General features: G+C 40.9%; 1 protein-coding gene across 3 annotated transcripts in view; it reads left to right on the top strand.

The window, feature by feature from the left end:
- Nucleotides 1–17,265, top strand: part of LOC127953388 (zinc finger protein 501) — a 34,161-nt gene extending 16,896 nt beyond the window's left edge. Inside the window, exons 3-4 of one of the 3 annotated variants that reach the window (XR_008153155.1) lie at nt 15,819–15,935; nt 16,038–17,265. The gene's annotated coding sequence lies outside the window, so the exon portion shown is untranslated. Of the gene's footprint in view, nt 1–12,252 lie in introns of all 3 variants that reach the window. The other 2 variants (XR_008153156.1, XM_052552624.1) reach the window with 2 other exon arrangements.
- Nucleotides 17,266–22,030: the final 4,765 nt, after the last annotated feature.

Here is a 22,030-nt window from a genome sequence, read left to right as displayed (position 1 = left end):
TGGTTGTTTCTTACCGGGAGCTGATGAATTTCTGCAAATGGCAATAGGACCACTGGGAGGCGCCAGAGGAGCTTGATTTTTTCACAGATTATCTGTCTCATATTCTACTGTCAGGACATAATGACAGGTTTAACAAATATGTAAAAAATATATTTTTACAAAAGTTACCTACTGCAGCTTTAAGTCATCTGTTACACACAGTCATACAAAAACAATCACAGTAAGGCCCCGTACACGCGGAGACACATTTAGTTGTATATGTAAATATTTTGTATGGAATATGTGTTTCGTCCAAACGGATCCAGCATTTTGGGAGAGTGAATTCACATTTTTTGTAAAACCGGGTCCCAGAGTGGATAAATCTGATATATGCCAATCCATATATTTTGTTAAACAATGATGTCATCAACCCACTTCTCTACTATAGTCAGACACCGCTACGTTATGTAACACCAACAACAATGGAGGACTACATGTTTGTGTTCATGCTGCAGAAGCTACTGAGCCTATTAGCTTGACTAAACTTACTAGTTGCACGATATTGGGAAAAAAAACTCACATTGCGATAATTTTTCTCTGCAATGTATATTGCAATATAGAAAAAAAATCACCAGATGATTTGAACAGCTCTATTTGGGAAAAAAAAATTTATGATTGGGGTGATTGTGTAGGTGAATAAATCGGCTAAGAAAATTAAAACATAGATAAATATGATTGAAAAATGGATCGTAAAAATGAAATAAAAAAGTGCTTTATATTCTTCAGTCCAACTGTTACTGTCTGTTACGTTAAGTCTAATACATTACTGCTGCGTTACATTGCTGACAGAATGCAGTGTTTATAATCTAGAGATTGTAAAGAGTATGTAGCTGTTGGGAACTCAGAAACGAAGACCAGGAGACTCTTGGGTAATCTTCAGCAGGATTCTTTATTGAGAACGCTCTGCGTGGCGCTGCAGTCATCAACAGTCTAACTTGTCCTTAAGACATCTTAGTTTTTATATACATTCAAGTGGGAGGGATCCATACAGTAGAGGTGGAGACCATTTTAACAAAGCATGCAAATGCAATCAGGAAAGTACCAGACACTGGCATCTTCCCAGCCTTGATCTTATCAGCATAACAGTGTCATTTAAATACAGAGGTGCCTGACAGTACTCTGATACCTGCACATTATCATAGAGACAAAAGGCACAGCTGTGCCTTGAGCTTCAAGGAAGAACACAAAGACAACAGGTTAATGTCTCAGACACTTGATTTTCCTGATTTGAGCTTCTTGGATGTCAACTTTATTACCACAAAAAGTCTACTATTATATTGGAACCTAGACTTAACATTTTCTAAATTTGTAATCCCACAGTAGCACATGCACTGTCACGTCAAGTGCCAGTGGATTACAGACCTGATGCAACAGAGAGCGTCACGGGACAAGACTTGTGTGTGTGCAGGTTGCAGGAAAATAAAAAAAGAAGTATCTAAACATAAAAAATCTAAAACAAATAAATTGTTATTCATCTATTGCACAAAAGTAAAATGAACTCGTATAAAATATAAACAATTAACAGGTGCAAGCGTATGCAGAGCTTCTATTTAGGCTATAACAGGGATTGGTTTGTCGCACGATGAGATTGATGCAAGATACTGATCCAAAAGCACAAGTTTTGTGAATAAAAGTTTAATTTTGGCTAAGCGAGTGTGTCGTTTTTGCTGTTTTCATTTAAAATAAAACATTGAACCACAAACTAAGCATTTGTTTTAAAAGGGGGAAAATACCTTATTTATTTTGGTTACAATATTTATCTTTTTCATTTTTGTTAATAAAATTTAGATCTTTAAATGCCAATGGGAATTTGTACCATTGTACTATTTAATGGCTTATGTGTTTTAATTAATGGGCTAACAATGAACCACAAACTACTATAGTTTTAAAGAAAGAGGAAATCCAAAGACCTTTTAATTTTTTTGTGTAACAATGCAGATAAAACATTTTCCTTATATTAATAAAAGTTCAAAGTTTAGTATGAGTGAACACAGTACTGTTTTAGCATGTTTTGTTATTAAAAATAATAGGATAATGATGAGCCACAAATTAAGTATTGTTTTGAAGAGGAAAATGTAGATTCATATTCACGTATATTCTGACATAGGCTTGCACATATTCATTTCAGGCAAAAATTGAGATGGAGGTGAGCATAATTCAGTGTCCACACACATCTGCGTGGCTCTCACATAGGCTAGTGACAATGCCCCTGAATTTTCGAGATACCCCTACCAGAGGTAGAACTAAACCCAACAATGTTTTTCCTCATCTCTAAGGTCTCCCATATATGAAATGGATTCTTGGCTAAAAATATTTTACTGCTAAGATTGTTAAATTAACAGATATTGTTAAACACCCCAAAACCAATAAAGGACTAAAATATAGCCTGTCCGTATGGGAGTTAAGGCATATAAACTAATGCAGATCAATCACACAAGCTCTGAGAGCTTTGAAACTTGACATGTTTGTAGTCGGGAAGTTTATTTAACAACTAGAAAAGACTGGATGTGAATATCTTGATGTATGGAATAAACAGACACATGTAAATACATGTCTAAAATAAGCGGACATGCAAAAATTTAATATCTATGCAGAATTTTTTCATTTACTTTGTGCTTGCTTTGCCTGGCATTATCATAGAAACACATATGATGGCTTGTTGAAAAGGTGGGGTTGTGCTGAATCCAGCAATACCAAATATGTAAATATATGATAAAAGAGAAGTGTTCTGTCACTCAATGTATGAGGTGTCCAAAATGAATGAAAATGGAACACTGACATAATTGAGTCCAAACCCATTCATTATCAGTGGTGAGAAGAATGTTGAGAAATTCAAATATAAGAGACATCAAAAAATATTTAATATGGCACCTTGTACTATATGGAAACAAAGATTGAAATCGAAAGATAACACCTTACCATAGCACAAACAGGAGACCAGGAGTTTTAACTTAATGAACTTTTTATTAAAACTATAACTTAACTTCACACAATACAACTTAAATTACTGTCTTAAAACAAATGGCAATCTAACTAAAAAAACAAACACTCTTCGAGGAAATGAGCCCTGTCTTCTCAGGCTGTTTAGTTTATTTTCTAGCAGCAACCATTTGGAACATCAGCTGCTTTTGGTAATCATTGGAGAAGGACTGCAGACTTGCACTAGCACTCTCAGACACTGCTTCTGCTAGCGACGTCACTTGCAGTCTTTATTTTTTATTTTGTTCTATTTATTGATAACTTTTTGTTTGAATTTCCCAACATTTTATAACAGTTGCCATGTGGCGAAGACAAGAAAAAATAAACTAAATTACAATGTCACTTGCAATCGCTACTTGCACTCTCCGCTACCTGTGACTTCACTTGCAATCAACACAAATCTTGAAGGTTGCCACTGGAGACAAGACGCTGTGGTTGTGATTAAATGATTAAAACTAATTTAGTACTATAACGTACAGGGTCCTGCAAGAAAAAGACAAGCACAGACCTTGGCCACAGAACAGCAGAATATGAACGCAATGCACAAAGTCTTTCGTTAAGCGTTTTCCTCCTGTAGAAAAAAACTAACACTTAATATGGCATAATGTATTCAGACACATTAAGTTCAATTAAAAGATCAAATTCGATATATAGTTATTATTCAATGTACTGCAAGGCACGCAGATGGCTATGAACACAATGTGCAAACTTTGTCCTCCCATACAACATAACGCTTGATGTGGCCTAATAACAGACTAAGATGATAGAGTCAACAACAAGACATATAGCCTAGGCCTACTAAATTGTCTTTAAGTATATACAGACCAGCAAATATGAACGGGCATTATGCATTAAGTGACTTTAAAAGGATCAACTCCATACAGGCAAGCAGACGAGTACAGAACGCAGTGCATTAAATTGTACATTAAACGTTTTCCTCCTATAGAAAATCATTATAAATAAATCACATAATGTAGGTTGATGGACAAAGACAGTGATATAAACAAGTTGTAGACAGTTTATTCTATATGGAAAAATGCTTAATGTGAAACTTTGCGTGTTGCGTTTATTCTGGGCTCACCTGCTTGCCTGTACATATTAGTTATGTATTTTAATAAAGTAGAGAAGCATGAGTTTGGCCTTTCTCATCTATGTCCATTATGCCACATTTTGCGGTATGTGAGGAAAATACTATATACATATTCCTTATATTAATGAACTGTACATTTAATTAGATATTTTAATAGCATCTTAATATATTAAGCCATGTTAAGTGTTTTTTTTTCTACGCTTAGCTAGAGACTTTGTGCAAATGTTCATAATCTGGTTTTCTGGCCATGGATTTGCCGATCTTGTCTTTTTCTTGCAGGACCCTGTACGTTATAGTACTATTTGTGATTGATTGCAAGTGACGTCACGGGTAGCGGAGAGTTCAAGTAGCAATTGCAAGTATTTGGACAGTCAGGGCAAGAGCAAAACCCTGTGCAGGTCAAGCCCACAGAAAGACACTGGCATTTGGTGGCATCGGCACAGTTTCCGTCTTTACAGTAGAGGTCTCTAACTCCTTTAGGTGCTGGTGCCTTCTGGAACATCACAGATTAAATGCAGCCACCTTCTCTGAGCCTCCATCCTCTACCAACTGGGTTCCAGAGAAGAGTTTTGGCCAGGTGGCTGTGATGCCACACTGCTGTTTGGTACACGGCTCTCAGCACATGTTGCTGGAAGCCATCTTCTGTTGGGGGTAGATTTGCTGCTGACACCTCAGCTCATCCAGGTTGGTGCTAGGATGCCCATCTTGGTGCCTCTTCTTTGTCTTTCAAGATCTTTGATTGAGTGTTGGTGGTCATATCTATCAAAAACTATAACGACACAGCTGTTACCTTCCTTTAACATTAAAGTTGCGATCTTTTTCCAGACACACTCACCCAGGTCATTGAACGTTTGAAAGGCTGAATCACTGAGCATTTGAAGAAGATCCATGCCATCAATGATATATGCTGATGGTTCTTTTACACTTGGCAGCTGCTGTTGTCTTCTTTATGCTTCCATCATCAAAAAACAAAGAGGGTGGGACAAAATCATGTTTAATCTGAGATACGAGATTTTTATGACTTGAGAGCGGGGAGATAAGAGGTTATGCACTCATTGATAAGAATGATACACACACAGACGTCGCTGCTGCCAGCAGAGTTCATCAAAGTCTGCGGTCGCGTCGAGCCTTTTGACAAGAGATAAGGCATTAAGGGGTAACTAAACCCCTGGTCAGAGCCTGACTCCACCCACTGGCAATATTTGAAAAATGCTGAAAAGTGGGCAGAGCATAGCTGAGATAGAGGGGACAAACCAAGGGCAGGGCTGAGCCGGTGGGGCATGAACCTAAGACCCTCAGTGACAGATTAATTGACAGCTGCTGTTAGAGTCGCTAAAATGGAGAGTGACTCTAGTGACGCAAGTAGTTTTGCAACAGAGCGTTCATTTGAAGTAGAAGACTTTTCTCCCCCACCTTCACCTGAAGTGGAGGATGTCGAGGTGTCTGAGGACACAGGGCCAGGGCCTGAGCCATATCAATTCAAGCCACTGGCTCAAACTGCGGTCTTAACTCCCGGATTCTGATAGACATCCGATGATGCTAGCGAAGCAGCCGTGCAAGAGAGAATGGGGCCAGTCTCCGAGTAAGGCACTGCGTCGCTTTTCAGCATGAGCTGTGTGGAGCATTACAGCTGTGTGGAGCATTACCGAAGCATTACAGCTATGGATTTTTAACAAAACAAGCCTACTCAAATGTATCTAACCTAACGATTTTCATTCGTTATTGTAAGAAATGGAAAAAAAAAAACAGAGTTATGCAAAGATAGGCTTAACTGGCGCCAGTAGACAGACCTTTTTTCTGCCATAAATAAAACCTGTTAGCCTACTTGGGGCATTTTACATGCACAGTGCCAACTTTGAGTCAGTAAAATAATAATAAAAACAATAATTTAATGCTGGTATCCAAAACATTTAATTCAATACAAGTAGAATTAGAAATTAGATACATTTTAAAACTTCAATCCACATTTATAATAAGCCTAGTAATAATAACCCTAGTACTATTGATCATAACATACTTCTACAGAGACTGGAAAACTGGGTTGGGCTTTCTGGGATGGTACTCAAATGGTTCAGGTCATACTTAGAAGGGAGAGGCTATTATGTGAGTCTAGGAGAGCATAAGTCTAAGTGGACATCCATGACGTGGAGTGCCACAAGGGTCAATTCTTGCACCACTCTTGTTTAGCCTGTATATGCTTCCACTAAGTCAAATAATTAGAAAGAACCAAATTGCCTATCACAGCTATGCTGATGATACCCAGATTTACCTAGCCTTATCTCCAAATTACTACAGCCCAATAGGAGGATCTTTGATGACATCTTTGTACGCATACGCGAGTGGTTGTGTGGCAACAAAACAAACAGTATGGCGGGCTGTAAAGACGCAACGAGCACTTTCAAGTGAGTTAAGGCCCGTTCACACCAAGCACGATAACTATAAAGATAACGATATTAGCGTCCACACCAGCGAACGGTATTGTCTGTGTATTTTAAGTGGATGCGGCACGTCTGCTGCTTTAAATTCTCAAGCTCATTACAGCAGGATTGATTCTGATTGGTTGGCAATATTTTATCGTTAATCAGGGGGAAAAAAATCGTTCTGAAAGTGATTCCAACGATATCGTTTCTCTGTACCTTTATCGTTATAGTTATGGTGTGGACTCTGCTATTCTTTAATATTGAAGAACGATTTTTAGAACTATATCTTTATCGTTATTTTTATAGTTATCGTGCTTGGTGTGAACGGGCCTTTAGCGGGCAAAATCCTCAATATATAAGCACTTTAACATGTGAAGACCGGAGGAGGTTTGGAGAGAAGCTCAAAATTTGTATTGGTGACAAAATCAAAGCTATTCAAAGCCCATATGAGATCTGGGATGACAAAAAAACGTTGGTCCGACTCGCCCGTGTCTTGGCCACCAATCTGCTGGTGTGATTCTGGAGACCGGTCTGAGTTTCAGTAGTCATGTCAAAGCAGTAGCTAAATCAGCATACTATCATCTCAAAAACATTGCAAGAATTAGAGGTTTTGTTTCCAGCCAAGACATGGAGAAACTTGTTCATGCCTTTATCACCAGCAGGGTGGACTATTGTAATGGGCTCCTCATCGGCCTTCCCAAAAAGACCATTAGACAGCTGCAGCTCATGCAGAACGCTGCTGCCAGGATTCTGACTAGAACCAGAAAATCTGAGCATATCACATCAGTCCTCAGGTCCAAAACCCATCTGTTTAGCTGTGCATTTATTGAATGAGCACTGTGCTATGTCCGAACTGATTGCACTATATTTTCACTGTTTTTTATGTAAAATCATTTTCCAACTGTTTTTAAATTCATTTTAGTTAAGTAGTTTTTTTCATAATTTTAAAAGTTTTAAAATTGCTTGTCTTTATTTTTATTATTTTTCTTCATGATTATTTTACTTTATTTTATGTAAAGCACTTTGAATAACCATTGTGTATGAAATGTGCTATATAAATAAACTTACCTTGCCTTGCCTGGTAATAAGTAGACATTTAAAATACATCAATAACTGATATCATAGTTTAAAATAGATAAAATCTGAGTTAAGGCTTGCTTTATGTGTTGCTCGACAAGGATTTCTCAATCGTTGCGACTTTAAATCCTGAGGACACAAAATGCCGTGGAAGTTCCTGCCGCGGAGTGAAGAAGAGGTGGCGTTACGAGGATTCTCAGACAGTTGAAGTGTCCAATGGAGTTAAGAGATTTGCTCTCAATCTATTTTCAACACTTTAGATTGTTTCCTATGTGGGGTTTGACCAATAGCATTGAATTGTGAAAAAATATGAAATAGACAAAATTTGGACATAATTTGGAGGATTCTGCCCGTCAGTGACGATATTTTAATAAAGGTGTTCCATTCCAATGTTAACCTGATTCAATTGGATCTGTGGTTCATATGAATTGAATAGTATACTGTGCCTTATGAAATGTATCATTATTAAATGTATCATAAATATAGATCAGCACTTACCTAATGTAAGTTACTTTGCAGTAACCATGAATTTGTCAACATTCTTCTCACCACTGATAATGTGATTTGGACTCGAGGCTATTTTGTCCAGCGTTCTTTCATTTTGGACACCTCATACATTGAGTGACAGAACACTTCTCTTTTATTATATATTTACATATTTGGTATTGCTGGATTCAGCACAACCCCACCTTTCCAACAAGCCATCATATGTGTTTCTATGATAATGCCAGGCAAAGCAAGCACAAAGTAAATGAAAACATTCTGCATAGATATTAAATTTGTGCATGTCCGCTTATTTTAGATATGTGTTTACATGTGTCTATTTATTCCATACATCAAGATCCAGTATTTTCTAGTAGTTAAATCAACTTCCTGACTACAAACATGTCAAGTTTCAAAGCTCTCAGAGCTTGTGTGATTGATCTGCATTAGTTTATATGCCTTAACTCCCATACGGACAGACTATATTTTAGTCCTTTATTGGTTTTGGGGTGTATAACAATATCTGTTAATTTAACAATCTTAGCAGTAAAATATTTTTTGCCAAGAATCCATTTCATATATGGGAGACCTTAGAGATGAGGAAAAACATTGTTGGGTTTAGTTCTACCTCCGGTAGGGGTATCTCGAAAACTAAAGCACTTTTTGACCATTTGTCACTAGCCTTTACAGTGTCTACACCATATGCCAGCGGCGCAACAAAATGCAATACAACCCATTATAATCAGTGATGCTGTTTACAGTAAATGTGGCGCGATGTGACAAATCGCAGAGAGTATATCAGTTCAAGCAAACGCACAAAACCTGATTCATATTTATAAATCCAGCAGCACATTAACCTTTAGTAATCCTTGGTGTATTTTATAGTTTTTTAATGAAGATAAAAGCAACTTTGTCCGAACCATGGCATGGATTTTTCATGAGGTTTTGAGACTGACCTACTTTCCATTGCAACTTGTAAAAGAATTTCTCAGTGTGGTTCAATAAAGTAATTCTGAGTCTGATTCTGATATTTAAACAGACCGTGTTTATGATGCTAGGTTAGTTTATTTTTTTTAATATTTTTCATTAATCTTCCATGCATCACTTTTATTATGCAATTAGAGGCTACTTTTTATGTCTTTATCTTGATGCATGGTTTTATTTAAAGGGGGGGGGGGGGGGGTGAAATGCTCGTTTTCACTCAATATCCTGTTAATCTTGAGTACCTATAGAGTAGTACTGCATCCTTCATAACCCCAAAAAGTCTATAGTTTTATTATATTCATAAGAGAAAGATAGTCTGTACCGATTTTTCCCGGAAAAACACGAGCGTCTGTAGGTGTGACGTGTGGGCGGAGCTAAAGAATCACGAGCGCCAGTAGGCTTTTGCATTGATAGCGTTTGGAAGCTGTGACATTACGTGAGGACAAAACCAACCAAAACAAACCATGGCTAACAGTCAGATTCGGCGTATATTTATGATCCAGAATCAGATACAGAGGCTGAAATTTAACAAGAGCAGCATCAGCAACGACATCTCTGTGTGGTATGTATTGAAACTGTATATTTTTGCTTAGCGGTTTTGGAAAATGACTAAGTTCCACTTTCCCGTCTTTTTTTTTTTTTTTCGTTTGGATTGCATCATCCTTAAGAAATAAACTATGTGCGAATCTGTCGTCAAACTGGGCCTTGTTTGTTAAACAAGGTCCCTTAATGCTGTTTCTCTTTTGGTAATCTGTGCAGGGTTGTCTTGCCCTGGCAACCAAAAACACACTCCTTTTGTGACATTTTGCGACGCTCTCGCTCTGATCAGTGTGCTCAGCCTCTCAGTGCTTTTTTGAAACTTTGTCCATGTTTAGCATGGGAATCCAACTCTTTAACAGTGTAAAAAAACTCAGTATGCATGAAATAGCATTTCACCCCCCCCCCCCCCCCCCCCCCCCCTTTTAAAAGGAGCTTTACACACAACCAGAGCTAATGATAATGACACTGTATTGTCATACATTTATCTAGTCTTGATTTGGGTTTTTACAGTGGTTTTAAAAGGGTTGTAAATCTAGTTCAAGTAAATATTAGCACGCGATAGTCAACTTTTATCAGGTAATTTCACAACAACAAAAATGTGGCTAGTAAAATTGCTGTGTGGCTTGTAACTTGGCTACATTGGCTAGTGAGCAAAAAAGTTAATGTAAAGCCCTGGGCCCGTATTAATAAAGATTCTAAGAATCCTCTCAGAAAACTCTTAATTTAGCTTAAAAACTTTTACGTAGGAGTCTTAGCTTAAGAGCAATTAGGGAACGATCTGAGAGCGACTCTTGAGTAAGGTAAAGACAAAAACTTTCATCTTAGTGAGGAGGTGGGGTTGACCCCGTTGCTATGTATGACACAATCTTTTGAAGACTGTGATTGGTTGGTTGTCCAAGAAGGGAAAAAAAGTTCTTTTAATTCTAATTCTCACTTTGAATTTACATGAGTCATTTTTCCTATTTGACCGTTGACTCTCTCTCTCTCACACAAACACACACACACACACACACACACACACACACACACACACACACACACTATATGTGTGTATATAAATCCTTTTTTTTTTTTTATTTACCATGCTTTTAATTTCCTATAAGGTATTAGATTGGCTTAGAATGATAAAAATTGTTCCACTCTGTCCAATTACAGTGATTGCTGTCCTATTTAAGTGGTGGTTTGAATGTTGGTTTAAATGTATCAAACATGGAATCAAAACAAGAATGCGAGAAAGCCAAACAGTGTTTACTGTTAGCCCAGTTAGTGGATGAACACAGGGCCATTCTTAAAGGAATATTCGGGCCGGGTGTCACAGCACGGGACAAGAAGCAGACATGGGAGCGTATAGCACAAACTATTAACGTTCATTCCCCTTGCTTGTGCACACATATAAGCTTGCTATATTCATAAATGCAGTTTTTTGAGCCTGCAAGGTGGGAATGTCCAGTGGAAACGAAATGAACTGCGACACATAAAGATGTTCTGAAAGTGTTGTAATTGTTTGTGTGATCACTCTGCTTACAGAAGGTTGTGACCAAATCATCACTATTGCATTGTTGCATTTTCCCAGTTGCCAAATATCGTAATGCAGTGATTACTTTAATTTCTGGCGCTATGGCATTTCTGCGCTGTGTTGGAGATGTTAGCACGTCTCTAATGAGATCAGTCACAAACATGATCCCTGCACGATCTAATCTACAGCTTCTTATTAACTCACTGTCATCCATTGTCTGCAACACATTTCTTCTGCCTCTTCGTCTTTCTACCATTTTATCCTCTGCTAAAGAAACTCTTAAAAGTCCTCGTCCGTGCTCCTAACAAGTTTGACCTTAAGATGCTTTCTGAATTACTTTTTTCTTTACTATGATTTTTTCTTTAATTTTAAGAGTAAACGTCCACATTTCTAAGAATTTTCTTAGAATTTAGTCACTAGGAGCTACTTTTTGCATTAAGAATCTTTATGAATATGGGCCCTGATAGTTAGACTTATAAAACTCGCAGGAAGCTCAAAAGAAACACAATTATATAATTTATAACATGAAACAAAATTAAATACGTCAAAGACAATTGTGAAATTGTTCTTTGAGGAGTAACTACATATTTGTGTTGATCTGAATCTCACAGTTGAATTTGCTAGTTTTGAAGATTAACTTTATTATAAAAACCTTTGGATAATGTATATTTTAATCTTTCATCTTTGTATCTTTGACTTACAGACTATGTTGACATGATTTAACGTTCAAAAAACATTATTTTTAAAATACTGTACATTATTGTAGGTACTCTATGCCCCGCCTCTTTCAAACGCCTAATTTTCTACAAAGTCCCTCCTTCCAACAAGCCCAGTCTGCTCCATCCAACAAGCCCAGTCTGCTTTGCAACTGAGCAAGTGCAATGTGATTGCACACCGCCCCTTTCCATAATGGCAAGCTTCCTCTTTCAAAATAAATGTAAAGACAGTTAATAATGTCTTTAGTTTTACGATCAGTTCAAGCCCGAAAGAGGACCAGAGTGGGGTGACAGACACAGTGTTGAAGCTCATATGTGTTTGCAGTACACAAGCCATAGACGGATAAGACAGCTGACTCAACTGTTTGACTCTCTCTCTCTCTCTCTCTCACACACACACACACACAGTGCGACACAGTTGAACAGTCAATAGCAAATACTTAAACTAATGACAAAACATACTTACAGTAGCTGATTCAGAAGCATTTCGACACAGCATTCAACTTACGGTAATCTACACAGAATCGGACTGAGCCGTCCGTTTTCGGAACTAAAACGATCGGGCTCGCCCAGTTACTATTAGATTCTTCTATTACCCCCATGTCAAGCATAGTGCCTAATTCAGCCTGAACTACTTTTTTCTTGTGCTCAGGTAAACGATACGGCCGGCTACGAACTACCACGCCTGGCCCGGTATCGATATGGTGCTGAATCAGGTTAGTACGGCCCGGTAGGGACGAGAAGACGTCGGCAAACTCTGCCTGCAATTTCGTTAAATCAGTGAGTTGGGACGGCGAGAGGTGATCTCCACCTGGAGCCAGGGCGAGGGATTGTGGTTTGATATTCGCCTCTGGCCCGAGATCATCCTCTCCGCAATCACCATTGCCAACATCACTGATTCCGCCTCATTCCATTTTTTAAGGAGATTGATGTGGTAGATCTGACCGGACCCGTTCCTATCGGACCGTATTACCTCCTAATTGAGATCTCAGACCTGTCGTGCGAGCTCAAACGGTCCCTGCCACTTAGCCATTAATTTGGAGCTTGACGTTGGGAGTAATACAAGTACTTTCTCTCCCGGTGCAAATTTGCGTAACCTAGTTCCCCTGTTATACAGCTGGCGGTCCTGGGCTTGTAACAAATTCTCCATTGATAGCCGCCCCAATGTGTGGAGTTTTGTTCTCAAGTCCAGCACATACTGAATTTCGTTTTTGCCCTGAGATGGTCCATCCTCCCAAGTTTCTCTCAGTACGTCGAGCACTCCCCGGGGCTGGTGTCCATAGAGAAGCTCGAAGGGGGAATACCCCGTGGAGGCTTGCGGGACCTCTCGCACAGCGAATAACAAGGGCTCTAGCCACCTATCCCAATTTTTGGCATCTTCGTGAACGAACTTACATATCATGGATTTAAGTGTGCGATTAAATCGTTCGACAAGGCCATCGGTTTGTGGGTGATAGACGCTAGTTCGAATCGATTTAATGGCCAACAATCCGTACAGTTCGCGTAGTGTACGTGACATAAACGCCGTGCCCTGATCGGTGAGGATTTCTTTTGGGTCCCCCACCCGGGAGATAAGACGAAACAGGGCATCCGCAACACTTTTAGCGGAAATGTTGCGGAGGGCCACCGCTTCAGGATATTGCGTTGCATAATCAACTATGACTAATGCAAAGCGATGTCCTCGTGCCGATCATTCTAATGGCCCGATGAGGTCCATACCAATTCTCTCGAAGGGGACCTGCATTAAGGGAAGAGGGCGCAAAGGTACTTTGGGGGCGGTCGGTGGGTTTACCAACTGACTTTCCGGACAAGACGCGCACCACCTACGCACGTTGTCATGAAAGCCAGGCCAAAAGAAATGGGCCATGAGGCGATTTAGTGTTGTGGCCTGTGACAAATGGCCCGTCATAGGATTAGAATGAGCAGCCTGAAAAAAAAATTCCCTGCGGCCCTTTGGAATTAACAACTGGGTCTTTTAAAATGGCAAAATACGGATAGGAGAGCGGGAGGGCAGGTTGGAGAGACTGGCCATCGATGGCGCGGACCTGTTGAAACGCATGTTTTAGTGACTCATCTTGAGACTGCTCCAGAGAAAAGTCATCGTCAGATTTCGTTCGTTTCCCCTGAAGCAGACCCCCGCGGCCCTGGCTCAGTTTGTCCGACCTGTACCCGGGTGGTCTCCTTCTGTGCCTTATTTCCCCAAGAGGCATCCGCACATAACGACCCCAATAACACCGTAAAAACTGGCCAATTCGTTCCCAAAATTATCTGATGCCGGAGGTGGGGACTAACCGCCACCTCTACACTATGCTTTGTGTCCCCGGAATTTAATGCTAATTGGGACAACCGGATACTCCACCACATCCCCGTGTACGCACTGCACATTAACCGCCCGGCTTGTATCCAATGCCCCCGGTTGAATCAGGCTTTGATGGATTGAGGTTTAGTTACATCCTGAATCCACCAAGGCCGGATATGTACCCCCCTTGATAGCACTTGATGGTATTTGGTACTCGCCAGCCTGACCGGGGGTGACCTGTGGGACGTCCGGGACCCGGATCATCGTCCCCACCTCCATCGCTGGACACCTGTCCACGAAATGCCCCGGGTCCCCCCCTGGGCGGGGCCCTGGGACTCGTGAAATGGCCTTGGTCAGATGCGACGAGGAGGGCCGGGTGGATGGGACCTAGGGAGAGGAACAGGGGGCGAGAAAGAGAGGGGGGAGAGAGAGAAGGAGAGAGAGAAGAAGAGAGAGAGTTAGTAGGTGGGGGTGCGCCGACCCCTGGGCACGCCACCATGTGGTCCTCCATCTTTTTGGGAAGCCGAGCGATGAACTGCTCCAGCACCACCAGGTCGACGAGATGCTCCACGTCGCTTCCCTCGGCTAGTAGCCACTTGCGGCAGGAGTCCCGGAGCTGTTGGGCCATCGAGAAGGGTCGACCGGCTTCGCCCAAGTCCAGGGACCGGAACCGCTGGCGGTGTTGTTCGGGCGACCGGCCAACCCGCTGGATGACGGCCCTCTTTAGGTCGTCAAAGACCAGTAGGTTCGCCACCGGAAGTTGTTGGGCGGCCACCTGGGCCTCTCCGGAGAGCAGGGGAATGAGGCGCACCGGCCACTGCTCTCGGGGCCACCCACAGGCCTCTGCCGACTTCTCGAATAGCTCCAGGAAGGCCTCCGGATCGTCCTGAGGCCCCATCTTGTGCAGCGGTAGATGCATGGGCGCGGCGGGTGGCCTCGGCGCGAACCTCCCGATCAATCCAGCTCCGGAACCTCTCCCGGTCCTCCTGCTGGGCCTGGACAATGGCCTGGAAACGCCTCTCCTGATCAGTCCTCAGGTCCAGCAGGGCCTGGTGTTGTTCGCGGTGAAAGACCGCGAGGGAGGCGATGATGTCCGCAAGCGGCGTGGCGGCCGGACTTTGCATGGTGGCGGCGACGGTCCTACTTCCTCCCGGGTTTCAGCACCAGTGTAGCAAAGTTCGTGGGATGGAAGGAAGAGGACAAAGGGGTCGGCTGGACTGCTGACAGATTTATTATAAACAAAAAGAACTAAAAAGTACAAACACCCAAACAGTGACTCTTATTCTGACACTTCAACACTACTTCCGTTTCACTCTTTCCGATTTCTGTTTCCGGCTCACGACAGCAGTCCGTCTGTCTCTTGCTTGCTTCCGTCTCTCCTGGCATTTTATACTCTCTCCACGCCAATTACTAGAACAAGAAACAGGTGATGATAATTTTTGCCCAAACCACTCACTTACCGCTATTCTCCTGATTCTCTCTCCCGCTGCAGACTTCGCTAAACCACGCCCCGCCTGCCACAATTGGTATGGGCGATAACCGTGATATTCAAAGGAACAATTATCGATATGTGTTAATTTTGTTTGTGATGATATACCGGTAATAGCGATAATCACAATATTTAAAAAATAACAGTTCTCTCATGATGACACCACACCACATGTAAATACTCCAGCTTCACTACCTGTTTGAGCTCCCAGGTGGCAGTATTGTGCCTTAACACTGACACCTGTCATAAAAGAAGATGACGCAGGACTCGCAGCCACTGTGAGGAGAAATTGTGTTCATCAGAGTAAGTTGCCATTCATTTAGGTTCATGAAACGTTCATCCATAAAATGCTTTGCTGTTCTATCGTAAGTAATCTGAAAGATTCCTAAATTCATCTACTTACAGATGGAAACACAAAACATCTCCCTGACTGCTTCGACACTAACTGCGGTTAGTGAAACCACGCCTTGTTTCTTTGCTTAAGCATTTGGACGTCATTACACAAATATTTTCATATAGTAATATATCTCGCCCCCTTGGAATTATAAGGTTCTATCTGCATTCCAAGTAGTTTTGAGATATTGAAAAAGTTTTTGCATTCCATTCGACTGTGTAGATAGAACCTTATTGTTTTTTAAATAAAAATCCAATAATGTATACAACATAAAAAATCTATCATATTATGTAAATATGTAGTCACTGAATAACAATATGGGAATAACTCAATTTTGACAAAAATGTCAAATAGAACCTTATAATTCCAAGGGGACGGTCTACCATATTTTTCGGACTATAAGTCGCACCTCAGTATAAGTCGCATCAGTCCAAAAATACGTCATGATGAGGACAAAAATATATATAAGTCACACCGGACTATAAGTCGCATTTATTTAGAACCAAGAACCAAGTGAAAACATTACCGTCTACAGCCGTGAGAGGGCGCTCTATGTCCTTAGTGTATACTACAGAAGCTCTGAGCAGCATATTTGGTGCCTAAACTAATTTACCTAACATTGTTCGGGAGTCAGACACACTCTTGCAGTTTAAATCTAGATTAAAGACCCATCTCTTTAATCTGGTTTACACATAACATACTAATATCCTTTTAATATCCAAATCCGTTAAAGGATTTTTAGGCTGCATTAATTAGGTAAACCGGAACCGGAAACACTTCCCATAACACTATATGTACTTGCTTCATCATTAGAAGAATGGCATCTACGCTAATATTTGTCTGTTTCTCTCTTGTTCCGAGGTCACCGTAGCCACCAGATCCAGTCTGTATCCAGATCAGAGGGTCACTGCAGTCGCCCGAGCCTGGTTTCTCCCAAGGTTTTTTTTCTCCATTCTGTCATCGATGGAGTTTCGGTTCCTTGCCGCTGTCGCCTCTGGCTTGCTTAGTTGGGCACACTTCATTTACAGCGATATCGTTGACTTGATTGCAAATAAATGCACAGACACTATTTAAACTGAACAGAGATGACATCACTGCATTCAATGATGACCTGCCATAAAATGTCATTTTACATTATTGACACACTGTTTTCCTAATGAATGTTGTTCAGTTGCTTTGACGCAATGTATTTTGTTTAAAGCGCTATATAAATAAAGGTGACTTTATTTGGCATAGTGATGTAGAGATGTGGGGGTGTGTTTGAATGAGCCTCTTTGGGGGGTATGGTAGAGTCTTAACTTTTATAAAGAATTTATTTTTGGATTTTAGACTTTAGAAAAAAGAAAGGAAAAATGTAAATGTTAGAATGGAAACATTAAATGACCGACAGCTATGTTATCCAGTGATATTTTTTCAAATATGGCCACTTTGACAGTGAGAGAAAGATGTGTAAATTGTCTGCATTTGGAATGGAATGTCCGCCCACTGCATGCCATAAGACTGAGATGGAGAATGCATTACTCTTGTGAAGCAGATGCATGCAATTGACGGGGACTACAAACTATCTACTACAAACTCATCTAACATACATTTTGTTGAAAAAAAGTGTCCCTTATTATTTGCTGCACCATCTATATCATTCAACCGCTGTAATTAATTAGGGCAAAGAAATAAACATTTTACTTCTATTCAGCTAACAGCAAGAATGCAGAGACTCCTAAAAGGGGGGCAGAACCTGCACCAGCACCACTGACAGATGAAAAGGAGATGGTCACAATACCAATATTAAAATTTACCAGGTTTTGATATATTCACATTGAGCAATCTGAGTAAAAAAGTGACCATTTATAGTATTGCATGTTGGCCATTACATTGATATGCACAGTCTGTTTATAAAAAATTACAATTTAAATGGAGTGAGTTCTGTAGAGATTTAGTGACTAGATATAGTATTGCACAATTGACATATGTGTATTATTGTACATGTATTACTGCACCATTTCAACTGACATTATTTAGTGCAAGTTCTGATAAATAAAGGGTACGGACAGTGGTATTGCAGATTGACATACTGCATATTGTACAATATTGTATAATGCATGTTGTATAGCAACAGTATAGACAGAAAACATTTAAATGAAATAAGTGACTGTAGTTAAAAGAATAACGTGGTTGTAATAGTACTTGGCATTTGTGCATTTATGATTTTAAAGTACTGATAGCAACTGGAAAGAAACTGTTCTGTAAGTGAGTTGATTTTGCTCTTAAGGATCTGTCCCACCTGCCTGAGGGCAGAAGATTAAACGGGTGGTGTCCTGGATGGGATGTGTCCTTGATGATGTTTTTGACTCTTGAGAGATAATGGAAGTGAGCAATGTTTTCTACTCCTTTTATCATTCATATGAATGAATGATGCATTTATATAGTGCTTTATTGTATATTGTTGTACACCCAAAACACTTTCCAATCATGTAGGGCAGGCGTAACCAACCCTGCTCCTGGCGATCGACTGTCCTGCAAAGTTCAGCTCCAACCCTAATCAAAACATACCTGAAGCAACTAATTAAGGTCTTCAGACTCACTTAAAAATTAAAGGCAGGTGTGTTTGATTAGGGTTGGAGTTAAACTTTGCAGGACAGTCGATCGACAGGAGCAGGGTTGGCTACCCCTGATGTAGGGGGTCTCTCCTGAAACCAGTGTGCAGTATCCACTTGGTTGATGCGAAAGCAGCCACAGGACAACGGCGCCAGGTGGAGTTGTCCCTGGTGCTCTTGCTATGTCCTCCGGTATGTTGTGTGTCCACTGAAAATCAATTGTAACATTTAGCTTGGACTAAAATCCGTACTCATTGAGGTTCTTAGGCAATGTATGCATTAGCCGCATTTCCACTGTCGAGCTTAAACCGGGGATGCTAGTGTGTTTCCACTGTCACTTCCGGGGCTTGATTGTGCCTCACTGGGGCACCAGGGTTTTTTGGCCCGACGAAAACCTTGGGCCACAGCAGGCCAGCTGGGGCTAGAGGAGGGGTTCTGTACAAAGGCAGAGTTTCTCAGCGTCTGGAGAGCGTCAGCACCGCGGATCATTTCAGATCAGAAAGTTAAAAGCTTCAACACCAGCATTAAAGCATTTTTAAAATAAGTTGAGTTCAAAAATCACTCTTACTCAGCAGCGAGTGTTTGAAATAACTTGATCCGATATGGATTATAATCAATAAACAAGGCAGAAATATTTATAAACAACGTAAAAGTCTGTACACGCTACAATAACGTTAACATGGTAAATATGACCGCTTGAAGAAATCAGATGTCAGCTTTTTAGTCTCTATCACAATCGTGAATTTGTTTATTAACATATATTATCTGTCACAAGTCTCGTCGAGAGATTAGCTTGAAATAGAGATATTATCTTTTATTCTTAATGTGACATATAGGCTACTGCTACAAATAAACAGAAAGACTGAATAAGCAGGCTATTTTCATAAGCGTTAAAAATAAATAAAATAGAAATACATTTATTTCTGTGTGATTAATTTTGAGTCTTGATAAATTAAATCATTATGACCAATGTATCACTTATTCTATAGTAAAACATTGATGCTTTTGAATTAAAATATTTAACAAAGCATGCAAACAAACGGCCACTTTTATCATGTTCGTTTTGGGATCGCGCTAGTTCCAGTGACTTATTTCTTAGTTTTCTGATAACTTCTCTTTGTTAGTGAAACGATGAGGTTGCATGACTTTGTTCCTGAGAGGCATGTAAAGGCGTGTATTAGTGACGCGCAGCGGAGCATCTGGCTAGACTGTGGAAACCCAGGAGAGCTAAGAGTCGCTGCATCCGCCATTGTAAACAAGAATAAGTATTGGTTTTGTATTTTTAGGAAATAAAGATAACCACTATAAATATGAATAATTTGTATTTATTTAACAGCTGTGATGGTAGTTATGGCATATATCTTGCACTACCCTTCCATCTGGCATCCTTCCGTTCAGTAATCCATTTCATTTTAGGAAGGTGCGATGGTGAGAATATGTGTGTCATCAATGCATCCAACCACACTGGAAATCCTAAAGGAAATTCTAATTATCATATTACTTCAAGAGTTTGCAGCAAGATGTTAACAAATGAATGTCATTTTAAAGTGGTACAGCTTAAATATATATGCAAAATTAAATAGAATTCACTTCCGCTGTAAATTTAACTTCAAATTAATTAATGCAGCCTCTTCATCTACAGGATCCCATGTAAAAATTTATTATCTATCATATTTACAGTGTCTGCATGATGAAAAGGAAAGTGGTTTCTGAGAAAAATAATCTGTTTCCATTTGCATTTAGATTATTTTTCTTATCCATCTGGCAGATAATTTTACTTATTTACCCCAGGAAACAAGACTACATATCATATTTTATATAGGAACTGCATCTTGATTTAAGATTTTTTTTCGTACTTAAAATAATGCAACAATGTCATCAATATAAGCATTTTGCAGCATTAATGAATGAATGAGGTATTTAAACAACACTCCACTTTAAAAAAGTGGAGGACACCAAAAGAAACTCTGGTTTCACCAAAGAAAATGTCACAGGTCGGAGCGGACCACAGATGTCGTGAGTCACGCCCCTTCCTAGTTTCCACCTCGAGGAGGTCCCAAGAACACCCCAATGTTCACTTCCACATACTGACAATCGAAATGGGGCTCTACCAGTACCCAGCCTTCAGGCCCGTGATCTAGTTGGGGGAACCTTACCCATACTATGGCCTCACTTAGGGCCGGTACGGACAGTGCATAGCGGCAAGCTACTCGACCAGTCTCTTCCCGGTCCCTCCAGACCCTGGTCATCTGGCGACAATCAGCCACAACACGTTCCCATTGTTGTCGTTCTGCAGGCGGTATTTTCTGAATGGGCTTGGCCCGAAATAATTCCTCCCAACACTCCGAGAGGACGTTCATACCTAGGAGGGCTCTATGAGTTCCCAAGCAGTGGTCTTGGACGATGATCACTCCTTTCAGGGGCACGACAATTCCGTGAATTTCCAAGTCCGCTAGTCTGTAGCCAATATAGGGGATGTCTAACCCATTTGCTCCCTTCAGGGTGAGCCAGGGGGCCTCTGTTCCTTGCACGTTCTGTTTCCCAAACAGCTCTTGTGACAGACTCTCAGAAAATAGGGGGACTTGCGATCCAGTGTCAACGAGACATTGTACCTTGATGCCACACACTTGGACCTCCACCACAGGGCTACGCCCAATCATCTTGTCATTCGAGTTAGCTTCTATAGATAGGTCGCCTTCCTGGGTCTCAGCCACCATCTGAATACACACGGTCTCGGGAGGCAGGCCTTACCTCTTGCCTTGAACCTTGAAGTGCCGAGTCGCAGTTCCTCCAAAAGGGTCTTAGATAACTCCGTCATTTGTTCACGGAAATCTTTGAGGAGTTCCAACTTCAGGGCCTGTTTCCAGTCTGCTGCTTCTGGAACATCCGTTGCAGTGCCACTTATGGCCGCACACACATGGGGGTCTTTTACTTCGGCCTGATCGATCTCCAGAGCCACCGCCTCCTTCTTCAGGTCCTCGAATGTAAGCTCAGGGTCTCTTCGGAACTGCTCTCGGAGGCTCTGACGTACTGGGCCTTCTCTCAACCCCAGCAGAAATTGGTCTCTCAACAAGGTCTCTCCGTCCCCGAGACCATGATCTTGACGTCCTTGTAGCCTCGTAAACTGCTCTCGCAGTCGCAGTGCAAAAGCTCTGATGGGTTGTCAGGGGCCTTGTTTACAGTTAAAAAACTATGCTCTAAGGACAGCTACTGGGGTGGTATGGCCATATTGTTCCGTCAAGAACTGGAAGACGGTTTGAGCGGTGGCTCGGATGGCTTCTGGGGCAGCCTGGACTTCCCGCCGTGCTTCCCCCTCTAGATAATTAAGAACAAATTGCAGCTGCTGTGCCGCACTCAACCCTTGAATCCCGGCCAAATATTCAATCTGAGCTTTCCATTCGGCTAATCGT

Source organism: Carassius gibelio, chromosome B3 (assembly GCF_023724105.1).
Source record: "Carassius gibelio isolate Cgi1373 ecotype wild population from Czech Republic chromosome B3, carGib1.2-hapl.c, whole genome shotgun sequence".
NCBI lineage: Eukaryota > Metazoa > Chordata > Actinopteri > Cypriniformes > Cyprinidae > Carassius > Carassius gibelio.
This window is presented reverse-complemented; position numbering and strand designations above follow the sequence as displayed.